The sequence below is a fragment of the Leptonychotes weddellii genome, chromosome 5 (assembly GCF_054177405.1).
Source record: "Leptonychotes weddellii isolate Sample4059 chromosome 5, ASM5417740v2, whole genome shotgun sequence".
NCBI classification, from domain to species: Eukaryota; Metazoa; Chordata; class Mammalia; order Carnivora; family Phocidae; genus Leptonychotes; species Leptonychotes weddellii.
Window position 1 is genome coordinate 148,789,919 of NC_138373.1, and position 16,177 is coordinate 148,806,095.

Here is a 16,177-nt window from a genome sequence, read left to right on the forward strand (position 1 = left end):
CCTTTCTCTGCCCCCTTTTGCTTGCTCGAAAGCCGTGTTGTGAGCTGCCGGCCTCTGGCCCACAGCCAGCCAGGACCTGCAGCTGACCAGCGCTCGCGACAGTGAGCTTGGGAGGGAACCCCCCCAGGTGAGGCTTCACATCAGACCACAGCCCTGGCCGAGTCCCCACCGGCAACCTCATGATAGAGCCTGGGCCAGAGAACGCATAGAACTGAGATCGTGGATGTCTGTTGTTTGAAGCCACTGAGGTTTGGGGAAACGTGCTCTCCAGCCACACATAACTTATTACAACCCACCACCACCTCCTCCTGGGGCCACTGCCCCACCGGCTCCACCCCCCTCCCCTGAGGCCCACGGAGGAAGTCCCAGGCTTATGTCCTCGTCTCCCACATTTTATTGCTTGAAGGCCTGACCCGGGGGAAGGCATTTCACCTTCTCTGGGTTCCTTTTCCACTTGGTTAAGGCCACAGGTGCACAGGTCTTTCTCACTATTCTCTCACCTTGACCTTCATAACTGCTCGGAGATGTATTTGGGACAGGTCTCCATGTCCCCGAATGATAGCAGAACAGACGCAGGGCGGCGTGGGACATTGTGACAGCATCGTCCGGGACGACGGTGAGGACAGCGAGGGTCCGACTGTGGCTCGTGCCTCACTGGCCACACCCTGCGCGTAGCTTGCCTCCTGTGCTGTGGAAGGCGGGGAGCCCGGCCGCTCTGTTCCCTGGACTCGCCTGCAGCTGGCCACCCGTGGGCCACATCAGTCCCCCACGCGGGCGAGAATTCGGAACCGGGGTTCACAGGGAGAGAGACGGCACCGAGCGCCCGTGTCGCCGTGTGGATCGGGGCTCTGGAGCTGGCCGCTGAGCGGTGACCTCCCGATTCCCCAGCTCTCTGTTGGAGCTGGAGCCGCGGCCCCTGGGTGGTACCGTTCGGAAGTTGCTCCTGGACGCTCCGCTGCTTAGTGTGCTTTAAAAAAAAAAAAGAATAGATTCTGTTGTCGGTCACTGAAGCCCGACTGATACACCTTCTCCAGAACATCTGGGACAAAGGGGTCCCAGGAGGTCTCCTCTCAGCATCCTCCTCCTGGTGGCCGTGCGTACATCAGTCCCCTGGGGAGCGCTCCGATTGGCTCAGCTGGGTCAGTCCTTGTCTTGAGAGATGGGGAGTGAATGACGGGGACATTTCCTACCACGGCAGCTGGGGGACAGGGCCTGTCTCTAGAAGAGGGGCTGAGAAGGCCTGGAGCACAGAGTGTGTGAGCCGCCACATCTGTCCGACATGAGCCGCCAAGGGGAAGCACCATTAGCGAATCCCACAAGAGACAGGGCGGTAATTAAGCCCAGAGGGCGGGAGATTGTCACAGGAGGCCCAGAGCCCTGCTCAACGGGTCATCACGCCTGTCCGCCAGCCCTCCACCACGGAGGATGCAGAACTACCCTCATCTACCCCTGACAGTGCTTTGGGTGGGGAGGGGGGATGGAGGCTCAGAAGGGATGAGGTGCCTGGCAGGCTGGGAGACGTCCCAGCGGGAGATGGGGGTTTGGATCCAGCCCTCCCGATTCCCATCCACTGCGGAACCTGGAGCCAGCAGACCGGGGCCATGCCTCTCATCGGCAGAATGCCCATGGCAGTGGTGGGCCTCAGTGTGTCGGCATGTTGGAAAGTGCCTACCCCTGGGCCTGGCCCCAGGAGGCACCTCCTGGTGATGGTGACAGGCCGGAGTGCTTGATTCTGCCTCCGCTGAGCAACTTTCCCATCGCCATGGTGACAGATGCCCGGTGAGTTGGGCTTCGATTAGAACTGGGTCCACGCAGCAGCGAGCTGTATCCCCAGCCCCTCCTGTTCTGTGAGCCTGTCCCCTGGCACCGGGCCGGAAGGGGCAGGCAGAGGGAGCGGGCCTCTCCACCTCAGCCCTCCCTGCTCCTTCTGCCATCTGCCAGCCTCCCTCCCCGGACTCCACCCGGCCTAGAGCCTGAGGTCTGGGTTCCAGTTCTGTCTCTCCTACCTCCTGCAGAGTGGAGGGGCTTGTGTTTGGGCTCAGCTTTGCAGATCGGAAGGAGAGTATCGAGCACCTACCTGGGCCGTGGGCCAGCTGTCAACTGGGCCCCCTGCCCTTGCAAATCCTGATACCAGTGCCACCGGCCTCGGCTCCCAAAGAGCCCTGCGGTCCTCCAGCCTCAGGTTCCTACTCCTCTTCCTGGTGCTCCTCCATCTCCCATGGGTCCTCTGCCCTGTGTGACGCCAGCTCGGGGGTGGAATCCAGCCCCTTCCTCAGTTTCCACAAAACCCCTGTCTCCTACCTGGGGCAGTGGAATATATTGAATGGTGAGGGGAGGGCAGTGGTGGGGGAGGGGTTGCACGGAGAGCTTCACGTTCTCTCTGGAAGCGCCTGGCCTTCCACCCTGTCCCAGGAAAGGCTTGCTCTTTCCCCCATGCCTGCACGATCCCTTTCTCCCCCTCACGCAGAGCCAGCCCTGACCGACTGTGGCCCCTGCCCCCTCTCCTGTCCCCCTCCCAACCCAGTGGGGCAGAAGCACAGGACTGTCTGGGTCCCAGCACTGTACCCCCCTTCCCGCAATCTTCACAAACAAAGATCTGGGGAACTTCCCTGCGGATTGTGGGGTGCAGGGAAGACTCTCCTCTCTGGGACCTAGCAGTCTAAGCTCTGCCCCGCTGGAGAGGGTCCTGCAAGCACCAAGGGCAAATTCCACAGCCAGACAGGGAGGCGCCCCAAGACTCGGCACTAAGCCACATGTCACTGGGACCACCTCCTTTCGAGGATGTATAAAGGTGGTCAGCGTGGATCTGCTGGAAGTTTCCTGAACGCTGCCACAGCCCCCGACCCCCAGACAGGTGATTGCTGAGGGACAACCGTTTTGAGTGATTGTGTCACCTAACACCTGTTCACGCAGGTCGACTCCTGGAGGACGCTGGCCTATCTCGCCCCCTCCCACAAAGTCTCTGTGGCTGGGCTTTGACCAGGGACGTGTGCCTAGGAAATGGGGAGCCTAGCAGAGACACAGGTTTTCCGCCCCATGGACTTGCTTGGGTCATGTGACCCTGGCTGGCCAATCAGAAAGCCCCATCCCCCTGGCAGAGAGATTGGCTCATGGTGGGCACCTGACTCAGGCAGAGCCAATCAGAGTCTTCCATGAGATTTGATACATGGACACCAAAGACAGAGGGTCTCTTGTTTTCTACTGGCTCATGGGCTGGCGTGAATGAGGTAGGAATGGTCATGAGCCATTGCCATGCCATGCAGAGACAGAGCCTACCAGAAAAGAAAACCAACATGCTGAGGAAACAAGAACGTCTGAAAGATGAAGTGATGAGCCTTGAGGATGTTTGAGTTCCTGGATCCAGCTGGGCCTGAAGGCAGATCCACTTCTGAATTTTCAGTATGTCAGCAAATAAATTCCCCTCAGCTGCTGTGGGTTGCTTTTGACAGTGTAATTGAAAGGACCCTGACTATCAGAAAGGGAGGATGGGAAGATAAAGAGGGAGCTTACAGGAAAGGCCATGGGTCAGAGGGTGTCCCAACTGGGACCACAGAGTCCATTTAGTCCCTCATCGCTGAATCTGGCCTATTGTGAGGTCACCTGGGCAGCCTGTTAAAGTAGATGCTGGTTCACTAGACTGGGGACCTGGAAACCTGCATTTCCACAAGCTTCCCAGGGAATTCTGGTATCAGCCAGGTGGGAAACTGCTGACCTAGTCCTATCCCCTCACTCTGTCATTAGGGAAACTGAGGCCAGAGAGAGAAGCACACAGCAAGTTCATGGTAATTCCCCATCTGTTCTTTCTCCCTTTCCTGTCTTCCTGTTGCCCGCTCCAAGGGTGAGGGCAAGGAAGGGGAAGGTTTAAGATCCTCCACAGAGGGGCCCAGGCTCAGACCATTGTCTAGCACCCTCACCTCTCAGTCAGAAGCCGAGAGAGTGTACAGAAATGACCGTGCTGTTAGTCCTGGAACTGTTGCTTGCCCGACGTTTGTCCGTCCGTCCATCCATCCATCCATCCATCCATCCACCAAGTACTAAGCACTGTGTGTGCCCAGAACAAACCAGTGAATGTAGCTTCTGTAGGTTATTTATGCCTTCCCTCCCTCCCCCCTCCCTCCCCCTCCTCCCCCCTCTTTTCCCTCCCCTCCTTCCTCTCTCCTCCCTCCCCCTCCCTCCCCCAGTCCCACCTTCCTTGACCCTCCACCCCCTCCCTCTTTAGGGGGAGAGTGCTAGATTTGGTCTCACGTTCATGTTCAGCCATTCAGCCGCTATCACTCAGTAGCTACGTGAACTGGGCACTCAATTTCTCTAAACCTCTTGGCACCCCACCTTTCTCATTTTGAGAAGCGGGGAGGACAGAACTTTCCAGGATTGCTGTAGCCATACAGCCGAACTGTGGGAGGGGGCTGTGTGGGGACGTTGGTGGCACCGTCCTTCCTTATGCCTTGATTTCAGAGCCACGTGGAAATGTTAAAATGAAAAGGAAGGAGGAAAAAACGCCCGTCTTCGTAGGTTGCCCACCGTCAATGTTGCACATTTCCCTCCAGGCCTGACCGCCCACAGACTTCATCCTCATGCGGTTGTGATCGGCCCGGGGACGCAGTCTGGGGTCCTGGTTCTTTGGCTCACACCCGGTCGTTCAGAGTCTTTGATAAAGGATGTCAGTGAAAAAAGTCGTGAGAAAGGGGGATTTGGCTTGGAGACAGAAGCCTGAGTGAGATAAACAGGCCCTTCTGGGGCTGTGAGAAGCATGAGGGCCCTTGGGGAGTCACACTGGAAATGGCTGTGAACCAGCCATGTGACCTCTCTGGACCTCAGCTCCCCCATCTGTGAAATGGGAGCATCGAGCTGGCTGATCCCTGAGACCCCTTGAAGCTCTGAGTTTCTGGGGGCCTGTGACCCAATAACCGACTGGAGTATTTTTGGCACGCTAGGTGCTATGGGGGATCTGATGGAAGGAAAGGTGGACCCTGCCCTCGGCGACCTGAAGGTCCAGTTGGAGGCATAAAGCCAGGCCACAAAACCCAATTCAAGAACCATCATTCAAGAATTATACAAAAGGAAAGTATATAATTCCAATCACAGCAACCGCAAACAACTGCACTTGAACTTGATCTTGTCCCAGGTGGCAGGAGCAGGACTCCTGCTTCCAGAGGCTCCGAGGAAGGCAAGAGCAGCTCTGGAAGCAGGGATGGCCCCAGCGCAAAGCAGGGGCCCAGGGAGCACCGATGAGGGGACCTTGGATCTAAGAGAGCCCTGCCTGGGAATGTGCTGGGGAAAGAAGGGCTGTGCAGAAGGGCCTGGAACCCTCACTGTGGGAGGGGTGGGGGGAGGGACTGGGCTGTTTGGTCAGGAGGCAGGAAAACTCAGGGGACTGATCCCTGCCTTCAGATATTCCCAGCGCCATGTGGAGGATGGGCTGGATGTGTGCTGGTGGCCCCGGGGGCAGGACTGGCACTGTGGGGAGCCGGGAGGATGCCCCGCACCCCTGAGCCCTCAGTTTGGGAGATAGGACAGCACTGGGTGCTGCTCGCTGGCTGCTTACCACGAACCCACAGGCCCTGTGTCAAGTGAGCTCCGGGCATATCTGTTTATTTCCCATAACAACTCTGCCAAGTAGGTGGCGCCACAGTCCTCAGTTCACAGATGAGGACATCGAGGCACAGAGAGGGTAAGTCACATGCCAGGAAGCGGAGGGGGTGAAATCTGAACTCAGGCGGTGGGCTCTTCAGCAGTGGGACCGTGTAAGCAGAGGTGTAGAGGGATGGAAGAGAGCAGGGCAGGGGCTGGGTAAGATAGCGCCCGAGGCCACTATGGCTTTAGAGGCTCATCAGGGAGGGCCCCCTGGAATAGGTGCCCTTGAACTGAAATGGAAGTCTGGGAACGCTCACTGGAGAGGAGTAGCAAGGGTGTCGAGGCCAGGGAAGTGGTGGGTGCAAAGGCATGGGGTGGGAATGGGGCGTGGTGTGAAGGCGGGGAGGGGGACCCATGGGCATGGCCAGGACTGTCCAAAGCAGACCCAAAGCCACACGCTGGGCCCCTTGCACGTGTCTGGAGGCCCCTCTGGTTGGCTGGCCAGCGTATCACAACAGCACCCTGACCGGCAAGCGTCCTCCCTCTGTCCTTCCAGCCCCCCCACTACTGTCCAGTCCCTCGGCAATCCGATTCAACCTAAACCCGATCAAGCTGTGCAGGAGCCCCCGTGGCTCCCCACTGCCTGAGCACAAAGTCCAAGCTCTACCCCTTGGGTGACGTTTCAAGGTCCCTCCAGCCACCCCCCCAGCCTGGTTAGTGAGCTCCCCAGCCACCAACACAGTGAGGCCAGATGGGGTGCCCGTGCCCATCCAGGCAACTGAGCCCTCGCTGCTCCCCCGTTGGACAGTGAGCTCAAGAGCGGCCACTGCTCTCTCTTCGGGCTCATGTCCCTCGTCCCTCGAGCCCAGCGCAGGCCCTCTGGGAGAGCGCCAGGCCGCAGACATGTGGTGCGGGAGCCAGAACACCGGGCCGTGAATCCCCGCTCTGCTGTTACCAGGCCAGCAGTGAAGGACCAATGTGAGTCAGTGTCAGTGCTGTGCTCATTGCTGGGGACTCAGGGAATGCTGGCTGGATGTCATAGAAGCAGGGGACAGGGGGGAACGGGGCGGGGGAGAGGGAGAAAGAGGGTAAGAGGGAGAGAGAGGGAGACAGAGAGATGGGGGAGAGGGAGACAAAGGGAGAGAGAGAAGGGGAGAGAGGGAAGAGAAGGAGAGGGAGGGAGGGAGGGGGAGAGAGAGGGAAAGAGATGGGGAGGAAAAGGTTGGGGAGGGGGTAATGGGTGGCAGAGGGGAAGGGGGGCATGAGGTTGGGAGGGGAAGCTGCCAGGTGGAGGCGGGGAGGCAGAGAGCAGAGGCCACCAGCCAGGGTCTGTCTGGCTCAAGTGAGAACTGTTCCATCACGAGGTGACACCTGCCAGCCAGCTACTCTCAAAATAGCTGTCCCTGCTGGGGCCGCGCCAGTGGAGGGTGGGGCCGGGAGCCCTGTGGGGACACCGGGAGCCCTGTGGGGACACCGGGAGCCCTGTGGGGACAAGTGCTGGGCCCGTGGCTCCTGTGGTCTCCAGCCTGGCAAGAAGCCTCTGTGACCTGTGCCTTGAGGGGCTGCAGCGGGGGCTCAGGGGTCCCTCCCTGCGGGTCTGTGTGCACGTGTGTGTCCCGTGCCCTGGGGTCGGTGCTGGAGGCTGGGCTGGTGACAGGCAGGGAATGGCCAGACTGATAATGATACTCATGATAGTGGTCCTCATCCCCATCATAAAAAATGAGGCCAGCCCAGCAAAGTTGCCCACCCACGTCCATCCCTCTTCTTTCTTTTGCAAGGACCCGGGGACGTTGGGGGCAGGCCAGGGGACACACCCACCTCCCGGACTCCCTTGCAGCTAGGCCGACCAGGGCACCCACTCCTGGCCGCTGAGATGTAAGGGCGAGTCAGCAAGGAGGGCCCCAAGAAGGCTGTGGTGCTCCCCACCTCTTGGCACGTCTCTGTGCTAGCCTCCTTCCGTCTGGCTGCACATGGCTCTTCTCCAGCAGGCTGAGAAGCCAAGGCCAGGGAGCGCCCAGGCCGCTGGAAGAACATCGACATTCACCCCACACGATCTGAGTTTTCATCCCGGCCGTGCCCAGCTGCGTGACCTTCCTCGGCCTAGGTCGTCTCAGCTGAGAAATGGGAAGAAGAGAGAGTGACCAGTGCTGAGACCCTGCTGTGTCTCACGGGCCTGGCGCACCTTCTGGGCCACCAGAGGACAATGGAATACTGATGTTGATGCATTTGACTGTGTGTTGGACGTGTTTCTGGCATTTGGTCCAGTCCAGTTTGGCAGCTACTTTTTTTTCTTTTAAGATTTATTTTTTTATTTGAGAGAGAGAGAGAGTGGGGATGGGGTGGAAGAGGGAGTGGGAGAGCGAGAATGTGAAGAAGACTCATGCTGAGCCGGAGCCCGTTGCGGGGCTCGGTCTCATGCCCCTGAGAGCATGACCTGAGCCGAAACCAAGAGTCAGCCGCTCAACCCACTGCGCCACCCAGGCGCCCCCAGTTTGGCAGATACTTGTAAGGATCCCTGCTACTTGGAAAATTGGAGTGACCACACAGCAGGTGGTTCTTCATCGCCTTGTATGGCCACCGTCAGATCTGTAACGGGGTGTCTGGCTCGTGTTCATCTCCTGGTGGCCCAGCAGCAGCCGTTCCCCGGGATATCTGCCGAATGATTGAATTCATCCGTGACCACTCAGCAAATGCCTCCACGGTGACTTTTTTTTGGGGGGGGGGTGGGGGTGCTGGCAGGCTCTGCACAGGAACAAATAAAACCAAGGATAAACTAGGCGTCCCTGATGGACAAGGCCTGTGTGTTCGCCTTCGGTGGGCAGATCGGAGTTTAACAGGGAGCAACATCTGGAGCAAAAGGGAGTCCAGGCTGGAGAAAGCCAGGCTGTTGTGGGAGAGGAGGGGGACCATGGAAACAAGTTCGTGGCTGGAACATTCTAGCCCCTGGATTCCCCGCCGAGAAAGCCAGGAATCCTGCGTGGGGCCAGAGGAAAGCCCTCCCTCCTGACCCCCGTTCTGCCTCTCCCACCAGCCGTGCGGGAGACCTTGTCCCTCACTCCTGTTGCTGTACCCCTAGCACCCAGAACCCCCGGGCCCTACAGCGTGTGCAGAAGAGGGTCCGAGGAGGGAGTGGCTGCTGGTCTGAGGGAGGAGGAAGAAGTCAGGAGCTGGAGGCTTCTCTGGGCTCTGACCATGGAATTTTCCAGACTGACTTCTCCTCCGGTCCCAGTCTGAGCAGCTCTGGGGCACGGCATGACCTCAGCCCTCCCCTTCTTCACCTCAGTTCGCTGAGCATCACTGTCAGCCACATTCTTTCCAAGAGTCTTTCCACTCATGAGGTTTGTTCTAAGGATTCTGGCTCCCTCCATGGGGACAACTCCGTGGGGCACTGACCTCCCACCCGGTGAGTCCCCAGGCCCCTGCGTGGGCCGATCCCACACCCTCGTGACGTCAGCCCGGTCCACGCCTCCAATGCCTGGACAGACGGCCGCATCACCCGGGGGCGCAGAGCAAGGAGGGGGTGGCCGTTAACCCCGGGGTCCCACCCAGCTCTGGTCCTTCCAGGTGTGTGCGCTGGGAAGTCAGCAAGCCTCCGTCCTGTCCTGCGAGACCGCTGTGTGGGAAAGTGCTTTGTAAACTGCAAAGAGCAGGCAGATGGGAGGGTTCCCATCCACACCTCCGCCCACCAGCTTGGGGGTTCCCAACCCAGAGGAGTTTTGGGGGCCTGTACAGAGACTCCCTCCTCCTGGGTTTGCTCTGCAGGCCTCTCACCAATGCCTGAGGTTCTGTCACTAGGAATTCTCTCACTGCTTTGTCTCTAACCCTGGCCGAAGGGTGTGGGTGGTCCACACAGGGGTCATTAACTCTGGGAGGAACCATCCACCTAGTCTTCCCTGGGGTGGGGCGAGCAAGGGAGAGGGAACGGGGAAAGTGTATGGTCTGGTGGAGCTCCCCTCTCCGTGTTCACAGATCCCGCCTCCCCCCAGTCTCCAGGGGAAAGGGGTCCCAATACACAATCCAAGGCATGACCACTTGAATTAAATGGCAAAAAGCAAAACGCTTTCCCTGGTATCTCCCGGTGGTGAGCCATCCCCTCCTCCCACACGTGCTGGGGGTGAATTTCTCTGCCCCCCTCATGCCACCCGTGTCTCCGGACCCCCCCGATGTTGCTCTGAAATGTGAGACTGGAACACAAGGGTGTGGGGAGGGGGTCAGCGTGAGGACCCCAGGGCTGGGCTGCCTCGTTTGGCAGCCGCGGCTTACTCGCTGTGTGACCTGGGAAGGTTATGACCCTCTCTGTGCCTCGGTTTCTTCTTCTTGAAAACGGGGATGATCACAGTACCCACCCCGTATGGTGGTTTGAGGATTTAACGAAGGGGTGTGCAGGGAGAGCCTGGCCTTCAGGACGGGCTGAATCGGCCTCAGCTTTGGGGTTACTCATCCCAAATCTGTCGGCTTCTCTGTTCTTTCCAGAGTCCTGGCCACCTGTGTCTCCTTCTGGACCACGGCGCCACCTTCCTCGCTGGATCTCCTGCAAATGCCCCCCCACCGCCACAGACCCCACTGGTCTGCTCCCGCCACTCCCCTGCTTCCGACCCTTTAAGACACTGTATCCATTCATTCCCTGGCTCGATGTGCATATTCGACATTCTCCAGCCGTCAGACCCTGTCCCGTACTGGGTACTGACTACAGTAGACGGGGAGGGCCCTGGCCTCAGGGAGCCTGTGGGCTAGCGTGCACCCAGACCATGGCGACTACACAGGCAGATAAATGAGAGCATGTTAAGTTCTGCGGACCAGTCATCGGTGGTCCCCATTATGCCACCTAACAAGCCCAAACGCAGGGGCTTCCACAACAATCATTCGTTCTCCCTCACAAGTCTGCAGATCGGCTGGGGATCCGTGGATCTGGCTGGGCTGCTCAATAGGCCACTCATCCTTGGACTTCTGGGGACGTGTGTGTCCCATGGGGATGGCAAGGAGCCAGGGGGCAAAAAGAAAGCTGTCGTGCTTCCGCAGCCCCTGAAGTGGGACACTTTCACTTCTGCCCACATCCCATCGGCCGGAGCTTGTCTCGTGGTCAAGTCCACCGTCAGTGTGCTGGGAAAATACACACTGCCTCTAGAGGGACACCCTGCAAAGCCACAGAGGGAAGGTGCGCGTGCAGGGCTGGCTGGACAACTGGAAGCAGCAAAGCCTCCTACCACTTGCTCTGCAGGAAACGGGGTGCTGGTGTGGATAATCCCCGAGTGTCTGCTCCCGAGGGCTGCTCGGGGTCAGTCTCTCTGCACAGCCCACACTCATGCTTAAACCCGAAGGAGGAGGAGAGCCAGGGAAGAGCTTTCTGGCAGAGGGAATACGTGTAAAACCTCAGAAGTGGAGATGAATCGCTGTGTCGTTGGAACAGTCAGGAGGCAGGTGAGGCGGGTGGGACACAGGTGTGGTGTGCGCTCTCCATCTCCATCCTCTGCACAAGGCCCAGGCTCTGCTTGCCCACCAAGCCCCCCCCCCACCCCCGCACTCTGGTCCATGCTGAGCGCCCCCCTCAGGCCCTCTGCCTGAGCCGCACTGGAATACAGCAGTCCTCTGTCCCCATGCTCCTCCCGAGGCTGGGCCCACGGTGGCCCAATGGTGCATCGTGTGATGCCAGGTGGAGTTAAGTACTAGGAAGGAAGATAAACCAGGTGACGGGATAGAGACAGGCGGAAGGAATGTTGATTTCTCTCTCTTTCTTTAAAAGTTTAATTATTTGAGAGAGAGAGTTCACAAGTGGGGGGAGGGGCACAGGGAGAGGGACGAGCAGACTGAGCGCAGAGCCTGATGCAGGACTCAATCTCACCCTGCTGAGATCATGACCTGACCCGAAATCAAGAGTTGGACGCTTAACCCACTGAGCCACTCAGGCTCCCCAGGAATGTTGATTCTATAATTCATTATTTGGGGCACCTGGGTGGCTTAGTGGGTTAAGCATCTGACTCTTGATCTCAGCTTAGGTCTTGATCTCAGGGTCGTGAGTTTAAGCCCCACATTGGGCTCCACACTGGTGTGGAGCCTCCTTAAAGATAAAAAAATACAACTTATATAGTTTATTATTTAAAAAACTTTATTATGGGAAATTTCAAACATATGAAAAGATAGAGACAACTGAGCAATGAACCCTGAGGTGCCCATCTCCCAGCATGGCTGTCTTTTTGTCCGGCCCCCACCCCCGCTCCAAAGCTAATTATTTTAAGTAGAGGGGGTGCCTGTTTCAGATAAGATGGTCAGAGGAAGCCTCTCTGTGGAGGGAACGTTAAAGCAAAGTCTGGCACGGAGTGTAAGCAGGCCTCTGGCGGAAGAATGTTCTGGGTGGGAGGGAGAGCAGGGACCAAGTTCCCGGGGAGGTGGAGGGAGAATGAAGAGCTGGCGGCAGGACGTGCGGCTGTAGGCCTGCAGCAAGGGGCTGCCCAGCCGCATGTGGGGAGAGGAGGAGAAGGCTCAGAAACAGAAGTGGCCCCTCGGCAGCCAGAGGAGCCCCGGACATGGGTCCACAGGTCTGGCCTGGGGCTCAGATCATTGTGAGCCTTGGATGCATCACTTAAGGTTTCTGAACTTCGGTTTCCTCCTCCCCTGGAAGTAGGGGAGACACAACTCCCCACCTCCCAGGGTCACCTCCTCCTTCCCCCCTCCCCCCATCTACAGTCCTCACACTTTTAAGGGGCGTCTGGTATTGACGACTCTAGGGAAGGAGCAGGAAACGGAGCTGTCCTGTCCCAGCTGCCTGCCTGGTCTCCCAGCCTGTTGTTCACCCTCCATGTGGCCACAGGACCTCAGTGGGTCCCCCACCCCCGCCCCCAATCCTGCACCCTGACCAGTGGCCACACCCAGGTCCTAGAGAAGCAGATGTTGGAGGTTGAGGGTAGAGCGGAAATAATGGATTTCTGCTGGTTCCCCTCCCGTCCCCCTTCCCAGGGGTGACTTCGCGGTGGACTGCAGGGCACAGACCGTGGCCCCAGGTCCGGGCGTTTGGGCTGAGGGGGTTGGGGAGCAGCACGGAGGAGCTCTGTGATGTCAGGCGAGCTGCCTAACCTCACTTAGCTCCGAGTTCTGCGTCAGCCAGCAGGATAATGGAATCCGCCTCCTAGGACAGGGTGAGGATTTTCTGAGGGGTTTTGGAAGGAATGCGGCCCACGGGTGAATTCTGGATCAACTTGCTTACTCTCTGGGTGACCTCACTCCACCTCTCTGAGCCTCAGTTTCCTAATCTGCCAAACAGAGGGAAAGAAAACGGCCTCATGGGGTTGCTGGGATACGGGATGCGGGATGCGGTGCCTAGAAGCCCAGGCAGGGAGGCCTCCTGGAATGTCACCTGCTTCCCTCCCCTTCCTTCCCCCGCTTTCTTCTTGGAGGCACCTCAGGGGAGGGGGCAGGTGAGGACCTTCCCAGCCTGGCCCAGTCCCAGCTTCTGCACTGGCCCCCCGGCTTCCCCACACTGGAGCTGCAGCTGGGTCCGAGCCGGGGCATGACCGGTGTCCACCCGCTCCTCGGGAGGAGGAGGCCTGTGTTATGGGGCCTCTGGTTGTTTGCTGCTCCCAGGACCTTCCGAAGCTGGTTCGAGTCTGACGTTCTCACGGATCAATGAGGAGAGTCAGGAATCGGAATGAACATCCATGTCTGTCTGACTCCAAAGCCAGTGCTCTTTCTGTTCCTGCTTTTCCATGTGTGTGTGTGTGTGTGTGTGTGTGTGTGTGTGTGTGTGTGTGTATGTGTGTAGGGTCCTGCCCATCCCTCCATCCACCCAAGCCTGCGGGAAACGAAAAAGCCAGACAATAGAACAGAGGCTCGCGTGGTAGAGTGTGTAGGTGAGCGAATGAATGAATGAATGAATGAGTGACTTACAAACAGGTGAAGGAGGGAATGAATGAGTGCCCTTGTGGAGGCCCCTTGTCCTCTTTTTTCTGGAACCCCCTTCCCCACCGTATTCTACCCCAAACTTATTCACCTCACCGCCCCATTGCCCAGGATCCCTCCTCTGCCCACCGGGCAGCCGGGGGCAGCCGTCTTGGGCCCCCCAGAGACAGGTTCCCCCCCCCCACAGCCCACCTGCATCCTCGGGGTGCTTTAAGGGGGTTGCCTTGGCAACCGTAAGTTTCCAGTTGAAGCAAAAAGTTCCAGCCACGGTTTGCTGCGATGGAGAATGACATGGGGAGGACCAGTGGAGAAGGTTGCCACGGCAACCGAATATTTAAGTCAAACTTCCTCGTGGGTCTCCGTGTGGGGAGATTACTTTCAGCAAGTCAGACTCGGCTCCCTTGCCAGGCCGTTCTGCCAATGCCAAGCCGCGCGCTTTAGGGACTGAAGGGCCCATTGTTCCAGGCCCATCTACTGTCCCCAGGCTTCTAAGCCCCAAGCAACTTCACGCAGGGCAGCCTCCTGGCCCAGAGCTTTTGTGTCCTCGTTCATCTCCATGTTGGGCTGCGCTTTTTGTCACCGAGTCACTCTGCACTCCCCTCTTTTGTTAACCAGTCTGTCCTTTGTCCCCCTGCAGAAGCCAGGAGGGCTCTGGGCACTGGTGAACAGTAGTTTCGGAACGGGATGGAAGAATGAGCATCTCTCTCTAGGGAGAAGGAGCGAGGCTGCTTGCAGGGAATCGGGCTGTTGGCTTCCTCCGGGTCTGAGCCCTCTCAGGGGTCCCCTTTCAGGGGCAGGGCCATCGGGAGGGGCTGGCTGAGCCGGGGTCTGCCCTCGGCCCCTCCCTCCGGCCCCAATCCAGGCTTCAAGCCTTGCAGAAGGACCACGGGGACTCCCATCACGGTGAGCCCGGCACCTGTCTGACTCACGGGGGCCCTTGGGGGACACATCTCACCCTGCCCCTGCCCCACCACAGTCCCCTTGGCTACAGGTGGCCCAGCGCCGCGGCCCCTCTCCCTGGCCCTCCCACGCCCCTCAGCTCAGTCCTCCAGGCCTTTGCACCTGCAGAGCCCCTGGCCTGACCACGCCCGTCCCGGACCCCACCGCCCTCCTCCCTGAGTCGTGCAGAAGGTGAGAAGGAAGTGCCTGCGAGAGAAGCCCACCTCCGACTCGCCTCCCAGTTTGTGCTTAGTCCTGTGTGTTTGTGTTAAAGAGTAACTCTCACCGCCCACTGGGCCCGCGGTGCCGGCATGGCAAGCTCTTGTGCAAATAAGACGTTTTCAAACGGTTCTGCCACTCGGGGATTCGTTCTCTCTCGGCAAATGTTTATGTGTGATTTCTCCCCTCCTGTTCGCTTTCCTTCACTGCCTCTCCTGCCTCCCTCTGCACCATCCGGGGTGCGGGTGGGGTGGCCGCGGTGACCTCACCTCCCTCCAGGCCTTTCTACCACTCTTAATGGGTAAATATTTACACCTGGAGGGTGTCCTGGGGAATGTCCTTACCCTCCTCCTTTAAACAAGCAGATATCACTGAAGAAAAAAGGGTCCCCTGAGCCTCTCCCTCCCCACCCCCTTTACCGCCTCGGCCTAGAGCAGGGCATGGGGGGCCTCGGGAGCCGAGGGGTCTCTTCCACTGCCTGTGCAACGCCCCTTCCCCACCCGCTCAGTCCTCACAAGGACCTGAAGGGCCTCCTTTGGAGCTCAGAGAAGGTGAACAGCTTGGCCAGAGCAGCAGAGCTTAGTCATGGTAGAGATGTAACTTGAACTCGGGTCTGCGGGTCACACTTGAATGGATGTTCTTTCTTTGAAACCAGGTTGGGGCACGCAACAGAGAGAGGCCGGACAGACAGCGGCTGCCCGCGGGACAGTGAGACCCAGGAACCGTGCACAATTCATGAGCAGGTGTTGGGTGCCTAAGGAGACACCCGTCAGAGGCTCTGGGTTCTTCTATCAGCGTGGGCAATCTGCCCACCCCTCTCATATTCCGGACGGGGGTGGTAGCCGCCCTCTCCTGACGGCGGCTCATTCCAGGGGTTCGGATGTGGGAGGGAGAGGACCATGCCGAGGCCATGCCAGCAGATCCGGGGAGCAGGGGGCTAGGTGATACCCCTTGTACCAGGATTCTGGTCTCCTAGGAGAGCGTGTCCAGTGGCAGCCCCAAGCCCTCTGCTGAGGGAAACCAAGGCCCCGGAGCTCTCGTTCTAAGCAAAGTGTGTCAAACTTAAGTGTGTCAAGCTTGCTGGTTCCATGTGACCCAAATCCTATTGTAGATGCACCAGAGAACTGGCCCCTTTGACCAATCCATACATGAAAAGGGAGTTCAGATACTCCTTTGGGATCATGGAGAATTGGAATCAGGAGGCCAAAGATTGAGCTCCCAGGGTGCCCTTGTCTCGTTCTGTGACTTGGGGGTGGCGAGCACATCCCTTCTCTCAACCTCGGTTTCCCCATCTAGACAGTGGGGTGAACATCATGTGCCCCACAGGTCGCTGTGCTCCACATGGTCCAGTCTTGCCTTGGGGACACATGCAGAGAATCACCGACGAGCCATCAGAGTGTAATAAAAGGAAATTTAAGTCTTTACTTTGGCCTTTCCCCAAGGTGGGCAGGAGGATTGGGGTCAAGGAGAAGTTTATTCCTAATTCATAGCAAAATTTAGGAGTCCCCATTCCCCAGTATTCTCCATACAAACTGGAGCTGCTTCTCCCCATCCT

General features: G+C 58.5%; 1 long non-coding RNA gene across 2 annotated transcripts in view; it reads left to right on the forward strand.

Annotated features, from left to right (window-relative positions):
* Nucleotides 1–10,053: 10,053 nt before the first annotated feature.
* LOC115944960 (uncharacterized) overlaps nucleotides 10,054–16,177 on the forward strand; it is a 17,647-nt gene continuing 11,523 nt past the window's right edge. For both annotated transcript variants that reach the window (XR_014145924.1, XR_004079446.2), the window contains exon 1: nucleotides 10,054–10,992. This is a non-coding gene — a long non-coding RNA (uncharacterized LOC115944960). The remainder of the gene's footprint in view (nucleotides 10,993–16,177) is intronic.